General features: G+C 36.0%; 1 pseudogene; it reads left to right on the forward strand.

Annotated features, from left to right (window-relative positions):
- Positions 1-666: 666 nt before the first annotated feature.
- LOC116142342 lies at positions 667-11,956 on the forward strand (annotated as a pseudogene).
- The last annotated feature ends 228 nt before the right edge of the window (positions 11,957-12,184 follow it).

Consider the following 12,184-nt stretch of genomic DNA (forward strand, 5'->3'; position numbering starts at 1 on the left):
TTTTATTATTTTTTAATTAGCCAAAAAATCAAATATTAAAAAGTCAAAGCAGAAAAAATAGTTAACTCCACCTAAAAGGTTAGTAGTAATGTTATTGAATTGTTTAAAGTAATCTTAATATTCATTTATTTATAATGTCATTAATATCACATCATTATTATTCAATAAAATACTAGATTTATAATATTTTTTATTTTTACTAATTAACATAAAAAATCAATATTCCTAATTAATTAAATAAATAAATAAAAATGTATCTTTACACTTGAACTAATAAATAATAAAATAAAGACTTTGATTTAACTAAATTTTAATTTATAATAAATTAATTAAGAACTGTCTTTTTTAATATAATAATATCCTGTACGTACTCTAATCCGTCTTGGTGTAACCATGCCTCTTCACTTCTACGCCACAAACTCAATCTACTCACCGTTGAAATTCACAACATAAGAAGCCATGTTCTTGTTCTATATGATATATTTTAGGATTCACGACTATTACCTCAATACAACTGCATATATATATATATATATCTTAATCTATTAATATATATATATATAATATATATATATCTATATATATATATATATATATATATATATATATATATATAACCTTCAGCAGTAGCAATGAGTGAGTCAAGACGTCAAATTTTCACACGTCATGTTTCCATGGTTTACTATTGGTCACATGACTCCATTTCTTCATCTCTCCAATAAACTAGCTGAAAAAGGCCATGCAATACCTTTCTTGCTACCTCCAAGAGCTCACAACACCTTCAACATTTCAATCTCCACCCTAATCTCCACCTTCCACCCCTTACTATCCCTCACGTTGATGGCTTTCCTCCCGGTGCCGAATGGCATGGGAAGACCCCTCTCTTGACACACTTCCTCATCATCGCTATGGACTGGCCCTGGACAGGTGAATTTGTGATAAACAAACAAAACCAAAGCTAGGTTTTTATGATTTTTCTATTGGCTACCCGAAATAACCAAACCTCTTGGCATTAAAACTATTTGAAGTTTTAAAGTGGGTTACCAAGTGATTTAAACTTATGCGCAATGGGTTGCTTATTCAATTGTGCATAAGTGTTGTTCAAAGCAAAAATGAAACATCCATCAAAGCAAGAAAAGAACACATCATTTTTACATGGTTCAGCAACATGCCTACATCTAGGGACCAAGTCTAGAAGAAGGAAACTTGTAACAACTCTATTCTACTCATATTCGTTTAAAATATACATAGTAAAAATACATGTAAGATAGCATAAAAAGTTGGGCCCAAATTTTTCTTTTATTAAACATATACATTATTTATACAAAAAGTTGTATCATGTACAAAAGCATCAAAAACAAGGTGGACAGTGTAGCCATTTCCCTTTGCTCGCCGACGCCCATCCGACTGTATCCTCACCTAGATCCTACAAAAACATAGAAAACAACGGGGTGAGCACAACTAATGCTCAGTAAGTAAATCCTCTACTCATCTATCCCCGTAACTCTCTCTCTAATTCTTTCCTTACAATTCTCATTTACTCTCTCTTTTATACTTCTCTCTCTTTTCTCTTTCTCTTAACTCTTACTAACTCTCTTTTTGTAAGTCACGGCCTCATCTTACTGGAGGCACGGCCGGGACTCGTTCCCGCTCTCCGTGACTTCTACTCATTCTATCTGATCGGACTCGGTTATGCATGGATTCGAAACCCTTGGCCATGTAAGCGTATAAACTCTCTCTCGGTTACTCTCGGGTATAGCCCTCATCCGCATGTACTCTCACGGGCTACACCACTTCTCTCTCTCATACTCATGCCGCTCTCTTAATGCGGCGTACATGCGGGAATACTCTACCCATTACTCACGGGTTCCCTATCGCACAACCTACTCTATTCTCTTTTTCTCTCTTAATAAAGCTCACACTCAAAGTTCTCTACTCTTTCTATAATGTATAATTAATGCATATGGATGGTTCATGCTCATTAATGTACTCATGAAAAGCACAAATGCATTATTGCATTAAAGACAGTCATTCTGCGTAGGTCACACTCAAAAAGGCATAACTTGAGTTATACACATCGGATTACTACGATTTTTATCTCGTTTTAAAGCTTAGAGACAGGGCTATGATTGTTATGTTCTGGTCTAAACCCAGTTCAATCTGTAAGATGCCCAAAAATCACTTAGAAAGTCATGACTGTGATAGGGCAGTTTAGTAACATGTTTTCACTTAGACATTTTATCAAGTAACTCATGTGCATATAAACACTCTACTATAATTAGTACTCTACTTCATTCTCTAGCCATACAAAATGGGAGTAAACTCCCTCATATAATCATAATCCCTGTCAAGAAAAGCACTTCCAAATAGGTTTACACAACATCTCTCAATCTTCATCTCAATTTCCATTTCTCAATACACATTAAAACACTTCTCATACATGAAGTGTATCCAACAATCACCAATTAGCTACTCATCTCAACTTAATTCCTCAACAAGCATAATACATATTTATACATGCATACATCTCTACTCAATCTCTAAATCTCTACTCAAAAGCTTATTCAAAACTTAACTTGGTTGGATTTACTTACCTTGTAATGGAGAGATTCACTAACACTTTTCCTTTCCTTTGATAGCTTGTCTCTTCTCTACACCTTTAAACAATAAAACCCTAAGACTTCAAAATATATATATAAGCAAAACTTCACATCTAAAGCAAAAATCCTTACCTTAGGGTGCTTTAGATTAAGTTTCTATCTCAAACTACTCAAAAAGCTCTCTAAAATTCTTGAAATATTGAAAAAAAGAGTTGAGAGGAAGTGGTGAGAAGAAGTTGGCGGTGAAGAAGAAGAATGAAGGGTTTTCTAGACCCAAACCCTTATTAACTCACAATTAACACATGTCTTCCCATTTTGCCCTTACTCTTTCTTAGAGATTCCATCTATGTCCCTTAGTCAATTACAATAATGCCCTCATTTTTATTAAATTCTCCATGAAATTCTATCTCTTTCCACTCCCCACAATTTCAACTAATTTTGAGTGAAAAGACCATTTTACCCCTAATGAAAGTTTAAGGGATTTTCTTCATATTTTTTCTCAAAATAACTTTAACAAAAATTCAACTAAGGGCCAACCAACCAATATTAACAATATATCAACCCAAATAAAAGCAAAACAATAAACATTTAAGCAATACAGCAAAACTTAACTACGTACCTCAAGTGGGACGTTACAATTCTCCCCCCTTAAAAGAATTTCGTCCCCGAAATTCACACGAATAACTCTGGGAAGCGATTCTGCATGTCTCATTCTACCTCTCATATCGCTTCTTCTACCTTGTGATTCCTCTAAAGGACCTTCACTAGCGGAATACTCTTGTTCCGGAGCTCTTTAATCCTTCGATTTAGAATTTGTACTAGGCGCTCCTCATACACGAGGTTCTCTGCTAACTCAATGTCCTCTATACTCAGGATATGGGAGAGATCACTTACATACTTTCGTAGCATCGAGACATGGAAAACATCATGCACCTTGTCCAAACTAGGTGGTAGTGCCAATCTGTAGGCAACCTTTCCCACTCTTTGCAATATCTCAAACGGACCTATGAATTTCGGTGCTCACTTCCTTTTGTTCCCGAAGTGCATCACTCGCTTGTAAGGGGAAACTCTTAGAAACACTTTATCACCCACTTGAAATTCAATTTCTTTTCTCTTCAAATCGGCATAACTTTTATGTCGATCTTGGGCTTGCTTCATTCTTTTTCTGATTAATTTTACATCTTCTATCATTTTCTGAGTCACCTCTGGCCCAAGAGCGGTACTCAGCTCATTCTTTTCACCTATCTCATCCCAATGTAGTGGAGACCTGCATCGTCTACCATACAAAGCCTCGTAAGGCGCCATATTAATCGTAGACTGATAATTGTTGTTGTAGGCAAACTCCACCAAAGGTAACATTTCATGCCATGACATTCTATAATCCATGCAGCAGGCTTTCAACATATCCTCAAGCACCTGATTTGTTCTCTCTGTTTGGCCATCCGTCTGAGGATGATAGGCAGTACTGAATGCCAAACGGGTACCCAAATTTCTCTGTAAACTAGTCCAGAAAGCTGAGACAAATCTCGAATCCCTGTCTAACACTATGATCTTGGGCATACCATGTAACCTGACTATCTCTTTCATGTAGATCTGAGCCAACTAATCTGAGGTGGTACTCTCCTTTATTGGAAGGAAATGAGCGAACTTAGTTAATCGATCCATAATCACCTTTATAGCATTATAACCTCTCTGTACTCTAGGGAGACCTGTGATAAAATCCATCGAAATGCTCTCCCATTTCCATTCTGGAATACTAAGTGGTTGAAGTAACCCTGACGGCCTTTGGTGTTCTACTTTTACCTATTGACAAGTCAGAAATTTAGCTACAAACTCTGCAATATCTCTTTTCATACCTGGCCACTAGTAGCCTGCCTTTACATCTTGGTTGCTCCAGGATGAGCAGTGTACGGTGTGTCATAAGCCTTTAAAAGAATTATTTTTCTCAACTCGTCGTTCGGAGGAATGCACAACCGATTTTTGAAATAGAGGACACCATCAACTAAGTGGAACTCCGTTGTCTTGCCCTCAAGCGCTTACTGCACTAATCTCTAACACCACTCATCGGCCACTTGCTTTTCTTTAACTTCCTCCAATAAAGTAGACTGAATCTCTAATCTGGCAATCCTTCCCTAAATCACTTTGATCTGTTCTCTACATAACTCTTCTATTAGTTCTTTCTACTTGGTGAGTCGGGATAAATAGGCTTTTCTACTCAGGGCATCGACCACTACATTGGCTTTCCCCGGTTGGTACTTGATCTCACATTCATAATCCTTAACCAGTTCTAACCATCTTCTCTGTCTCATATTCAGCTCCTTCTGAGTGAAGAAGTACTTTAAACTCTTATGATCGGTGTAGATATTACTCTTGGCACCATAAAGGTAATGCCTCCAAATCTTTAAGGCAAAGACCATAATTGCCAACTCTAAATCATGCATAGGGTATATTGTCTCATACTCTTTCAGTTGTCGAGAGACATATGCTATCATTCTACCTAACTGCATTAACACCGCCCCAAGTCCTTGCAAAGAGGCATCTGTATAAATGTCGTAATCTACACCCTCTTGTGGTAGCACTAACACTAGAGCTGACGTTAACCTCTTCTTCAACTCTTAGAAACATTCCTCACACGCTTCTGACCAGATAAAGGAGTCTTCTGTTTGGTAAGAGCTGTCAATGGTTTAGCCAACTAGGTGAACCCTTCAACAAATCGTCTATAGTAACCTACCAGGCCTAAGAAACTTCTGACCTCTTTTACTGTCTTCGGCCTCTGCCATTCAAGGATTGCCTTCACCTTACTCAGATCTACTGAAATCCCTTCCTTAGACACTGTATGGCCTAGAAATATTACTTGGTTGAGCCAAAACTCATACTTAGAAAATTTATCATACAATTGCTTTTCTCTTAACTGTTGTAGCACTATTCTCAAATGTTCCTCATGCTCTTCTCTCGATTTGGAATAAACCAGAAAAGTGAGAATATATAGAGAACAAGGTGACTAGGGTTGGGGGACAAAAAGGTTAAAGTAAAATTTTTGTGTTTTTCTTTTTGCACAAGAAATTTGGAACCACAAACAAAAGCAATACTCCTTTTCTCACACAACAAATAGAAAGTGGACAAATGGAAAGGCACAAAACAGAATATCAACAAGGAATAATATTATCCAAAAAGTAAAACGGGTGTGTGGTGTGTGATTGAGGAAAAATATCTGGCAGATGCACTGTGAGCACACAAACTCTAAAGTGCTCACACTTGTGAAGGTGATCACCTTTAAGAGTGTGCCCATATTGGCAGAAAGGAAAAAGATAGTGCAGGACTCAAAACAAGATCATAAGATGACAAATCCACTAACAATCTCCCCCTTTATCAATCTTATAAACAAGGCACAATCTTTTCATTCATACACTTGTCTCAAAAAATCAATGATCAATCAACAAGAGAGAAAACTTAAAACAACGCAAAAACATATCTCATAAAGGCATAATCATCAAGGCATAGAGATAAGTATGAAACAAAGACAACAAACAAAACATAATCAATATGGTTCAATTAAAAACAGTTTTGCAAGATAAAAAATTGAACTAAACGAACACCCTACCCTCCCCTTCCCGCCCCCTTCAATTAGTATACTCCCCCTGAGTAACTAATTCAACATATATAACGAATTTATCAATCAATTTTCAGAAGGGGATAGTTCAAGTCACACATGAATGGAGAAGAATGTTATCTGCATATTAAGAGAAGAATTAGCAAGAATTCAAAAGCAAATAACGACACAAAGAAAATGCAGTTAGAAGACAAGCATAAACAAATTACTGCACAAAACATAACTGCATTAGTTAATAAAAAACAGCAGAACAAAAATATAAATAAGTTCAACAACTCAAACTTAACTACAAACAAAAGTTCAGCAAAAATAAAAAGAGTTTTGCAAATAAATAAATAAAAATATCCTTCAATGAGATCACAATCAAGGCAGGTGTGATCACTTTCACAGATGAGAATGAAGCAGCTCAATGAAAAAGATTAATGCCTACTCCCCATCTTTGTTCATAGATGATCATCCTTTGAGTTTACTAGATCTCCTAAAGGGAAGTTTCTTGGCACATGCAAGGTGAACACATCACATGCATTATGAGCACATGGAGCGTATTGATAAAAAATCACAAAAAATCAGCAATCATGTGATGATACAAGAGTCAAAGTGAGCACACAAGAAACATATAAACAAAAATGAACCAATTAAAGCATTGTGTGGTGACCGTCAAGAAGACATAAAATGGTAACATCAAACTTCAAGTGAGCACAGTCAAAAGAGATGAAAACAAAATAGCAAGCATGTGATAACATAAGCTCTCAAGGTGGTGAGATAGGTACAAAGGCAGTAGACAATAGACACTTATTCAAATTTATTGAACAGAAAGGGGAAAAAAAAAAAGATACCATGAGATCAATTTCATTAAACAACGTTTTATGGGGGCAAGTAATAAAGATTAATGTGACATAAAAAAATCACCAACTTGTTGGCGATGCAACAGAATGTTCTCAACATAGCCACTTTCACAAACAAGAGCAATTATTCCTTTAATCATACAAGAGCAAGAATGCAATGATTATTTGTCATAACTGTGTGAAATGTCTTAAAAAAGAAGTATGACCCATTGGTCAATTTCATTTCATTCAACTCCCCCTTCCCTTATGCCCTTTTTCTTTTCAAACAATTGAAATTCTTTTTTACTTCTTTTTCTTTGTAATAGACAAGCAATGGGCAAAAATTCTCTCAAAAGCAACCAAGTGTAACTTTCACTTGCAAGGAGGTAGCCCTCTAAATAGTAAATCGTCCAAGAACATAAAGGTCACTACATCCAAGAAGATTGTTCAATTATGACTTTCACACTACAAGCAAGGTAGCTCTTTCACATTGTGACAAAATCAAGCAATAAAAAACTCATGGAGAGAAAAGTCATAAGTGCTTTGAAAATGAAAGAACAAGGTGGACACATCATAGTAGCACACTACCACAAGACAGGAATAATTCTCATACACCAACATTAATAAAAAATACTTGCAACAATAAAAAATTGGAAATTTTTCTCATGGCATTTATTAGAAAAGACAAAGACACTACTTAAATTGAATCGGTCCAATAGACTTCCTCAAATTCACGAACATTTGCAAGTCTAAAGCCTTTGTATTCAAGTCAGCAAGTTGAGAGTTAGTGTTAACATGTGCAAATGAAATGACGTTATTCTCAACCAAGTCATGAAGATGAACATCTCTATAGCTAACATGACCATTTTCCAAGTATTCCAACTCAGCCAATAAAGATTTGTTACCTGTCATGTGTCTAGAACAACCATTATCAATTTGAGAGGCAGACAATGAGGTCTGGGCAACAAAAAAATTAGCGCTAAGCTTGGGTCTCCACACTTTTCTATTTTTGGAAAAATTGTTCAAGTGTGGTTATACGAGAGACTTAAGTGGTGACATTAAAGAATTAAAATCATGATTTCTAATACATCTTTTCAAATATGAAATGAGTTTAAAACATTTAGGTCTGATGTGACCTTTCTTTTGACAAAAATGACAAACTGGAGTGAATCTTTTTACCTTTAAGGTTTAATCTGGAGGAGCAACGAAAACCTTGGGAGCTGAATTTGAGTTGACTATGGTGGTCACAACAGGTTTTGCAGTGCTCACTTTGATAAAGGTGGTCACAACAAGTTTGGAGGTGATAGCACGTGAAGTGAATCTCAAACCAGATTTATCTCCAAACATTTTTCCTTGGCCAAGCACTTCATCCATCTTACTTATACCTGCATTCAACTTCTCAACAATGACCTTAGTCTCAGTTAGTTCATTTAAAGCTTAATTCAACAAAATTTCTTTATTGGATAAATCGGATAATAAGGCTTTAGATTTATCATTCAAAATCTTTTTATCTTCTATCAAGGAAGATTTTTCAGATTCAAGAGACTTAATCCTCTTGATGGCTTTTAACCAAGCCTCATACATTTTTTTATAAGCTTCTTGTTGCTCTTTATAGACATCACTTAAGTCATTCGAAAACACACTCTCACTGTCCTCTTTGCTAGCCGTAAGGGCCAAAAGGTTTCCATTCTCAACTGACTCATCTTCCCCACTCTTTCTTTCTCCATCATCACTCTTACTCAAGATATCAACCATTGCTTTACTCTTCTTCTTTTTCAGTGTGTTAGCATACTCAAACTGGACATGGCCGTAGCCCTCACACTCAAAACACCTAATGTCTTTGTTCTTCTTTTCTTTTTTTTTTTTTTTTTGAAAAGATACCTTGACCAAAATGGACACCAAAATTTTTAACACAAGACTGCTTGCCTTTTCTAGCCACATTTGCTTTTCTCATATTCTTTTTCAAAAATTTTGCAAAGTTTTTTATGAGTAAGCCACATTCATCATCATCCACATCACTATCATCAACATCATCAAGGGTTTCAGAAATTACTTCATGTTTAAATGCAAGGTCATTAACTGATTTTTGCTCACCACACCTTATCAAATTCTACTCATATGCTTGAAGAGATCCAATCAGTTCATCTAGCTACATCATATCAAGGGCATGACATTCTTCAATAGAGGTTGCCTTGGACATGAATCTTTCGGGTAAGGAACACAATACTTTCCTGACAAGTTTAGCGTCATAATAGATATTACCCAAAGCAAAACACTCAGTTGTAACATCACACAAACGGCCATGAAAATCAAAAATAGATTCATCATCACGCATAACAAGATTTTCATAATCAACAATTAATCTCTTGAGTCTAGTCTTTTTAACAAGGTCTATTCCTTCATTTTTAACTTGGAGTCTCCCATGTATCCTTTGCTATCTCATAGTTAGCAATATTTTTCATTTGACTAAAACTGATAGCATTAAACAAGGCATGCAGAGCTTTTGAGTTAAAGTTAGACTCATCTAACTCAACCTTGGTCCATTAATCTATGGGTTTTCCTTTACTACTACTACCTTCACCAACAACTTATGGTTCTTTCTAACCAATAACACAAGCATTCCACGCCCTTTCATCAATTGATTTTAAGAAGACATGCATCTTAGGTATCCAAAAATGATAGTTGGTTCTCTCCAACAATGGTGGTCTATGAGTAGACTCACCTTCACTAAACAAACTCATCGTAAACAAAACAATCAGTGTGGTCACATTAAGAAAAGAGGTGGTCACAACCAAAAAATTCAACATGGGGTGGTCACACAGCTCCAACGTGGTCACACAAGGTTTGTAGTGAAAAACTTACAGAAAAACGTGAAATAAAAGCAAAATGCAACAGACACCAAATCAAGATTTAAGCACAAATAACAAGCAAGGATCAACTGAAATAACTCTTTAAAACAAGCTCTAATACCAAATGAAAGTTTTAAAGGGGGTTACTAAGTGATTTAAACTTATGCGGAATAAGTTGCTTGTTCATATTATGCATAAGTATTTTTCAAAGCATAAATGAAACATCCATCAAAGCAAGAAAAGAACACACTCATTTTTACATGGTTTGGCAACATGCCTACATCTATGGGAGCAAGTCCAGAAGAAGCAAATCCACTATGTAAACTTATGAGTTTAAATACAAAGCAAGAAAACCATAGTTGCAAAACACTCCTTGTTTTCAACACATCAATCTTCTCTTCTTCGGTTGAACTTCAAGCCATCACAACAAGCTTCACATAGGAGACCGCCAGGTCATACTTGAGCTCCTCTCAAGTTTCAACAGTGAAGAATTAACTTCAGAACAACAGCTTACACACAAGCTCTCATCACCATGGAATCAATTATCCAAAGTCATCACACAAGGACAAGTGAAACACAAGGACAAGTGAAAAGGGTTATTTTAAGCCTACCAAAGCATATGAGAAACCATAGACGAAAACAAAAACCTCAAAGGATATTTAGTGATGAATCAGAGGCAATTATGTTTCTTAAGGAAGACACCAAAAAAGTATGAATATATAGAGAACAAGGTGATTAGGGTTGGGGAACAAAAAAATTAAAGTAAAACTTTTGTGTTTTTCTTTTTGCACAAGAAATTTGGGACCACAAATAAAAGCAATACTCATTTTCTCACACAACGAATAGAAAGTGGACAAGTGGAAAGGCATAAAACAAAATATCAACAAGGAATAATATTGTCCAACAAGCAAAACGGGTGCGTGATGTGTGATTGAGGAAAAATATATGCTAGATGCATTGTGAGCACACAGACTCTAAAGTGCTCACACTTGTGAAGGTGATGACCTTTAGAGAGTGTGCACACATTGGCAGAAAGGAAAAGATAGTGCAAGACTTAAAAAAAGATCATAAGATGACAAATACACTAACACTATTAACTACATTGTGGTTTGTGCTGCATCTGTTGCAATTGCTCTTGTCCTTGCTCGTAATGTGTAGAAAGATAAGCCTATTATATAAGCTGAATTACATGTGCCTCCCACAGGCTACCCATCAACGATTTTAGTGATGCGTCGCCATGAAGCACGCGTATTGTCCTTCATTTCTTTCACATTTGGGGAAGCCATATCGTTCTACGAAAGAAGCACTACCTCCATGAAAGAGTGCGACGTGATTTCGATAAGAACATGCTATGAAACTGAGGGAAGGTTTTGTGATTACATAGCAAGTTAGTATAACAAGCTAGTTTTTTTAACTGGTCCTATCTTACCTAAACCGGCCCAAACACCATTGAAGGATAGATAGGCTAAGTGGCTTGGCATGTTTCAACCCGATTTTGTGGTCTATTGCTCATTTGGGAGCCAATACATCCTTGAAAGGGAGCAGTTTCAAGAACTTCTGTCGAGGTTTGAGTTAACAGGTTTGCTATTTCTCATAGCCTTAAAACTGCCAATCGGTGCATCAACGGTTGAAGAAGCATTTTCGGAGGGGTTTGAAGAGAGAACAACAGGAAGAGGATTGGTTTAAGGTGGCTGGATTCAGCAACTGAAAACCTTGGCTCATCCATTAGTTGGATGTTTTGTGAATCACTGTTGGTTCTGATCAATGTGGGAGGCTTTAATGAGTGATTGTCAAATAGTTTTCGTGCCACATTTGGGTGACCAAATCCTGAACACAAGATTAATAGCAGAAGAGCTAAAAGTCGGTGTAGAGGTTGAGAGAGAAGATAATGGTTGGTTCTCAAAAGAGAGTTTGTGCAAAGCCGTTAAAATTGTGATGGAAACAGATAGTGAGATGGGTAATTTGGTGAGGAAGAACCATGCAAAGTGGAAGGAGTCATTGGTGAATCAGGGGATCATGAATGGTTACATTGATGAATTTGCCAAAGATATACAAAAGCTTGTCAATAATTGACAAACGATATTCATTTGGATTCTTAATGTCTTAAAAGATGCATCCTTTTTAATTAGAAAATTCAATGTTGTTTTGCTACGCTTAGCTTATCATTTTAAAATTAGCTTTTTCCCAAAGTATAAAGTGTAGGATATATTGTTATCTTTTGCCTTATATAATGAACTTAATATGATTAAGTTTATATGTGTATTTAACGGTGTATTTTCTTATATGTGTATGTAATGAACT

This window comes from Pistacia vera, unplaced genomic scaffold, assembly GCF_008641045.1.
Source record: "Pistacia vera cultivar Batoury unplaced genomic scaffold, PisVer_v2 Contig407, whole genome shotgun sequence".
Taxonomy (NCBI): domain Eukaryota; kingdom Viridiplantae; phylum Streptophyta; class Magnoliopsida; order Sapindales; family Anacardiaceae; genus Pistacia; species Pistacia vera.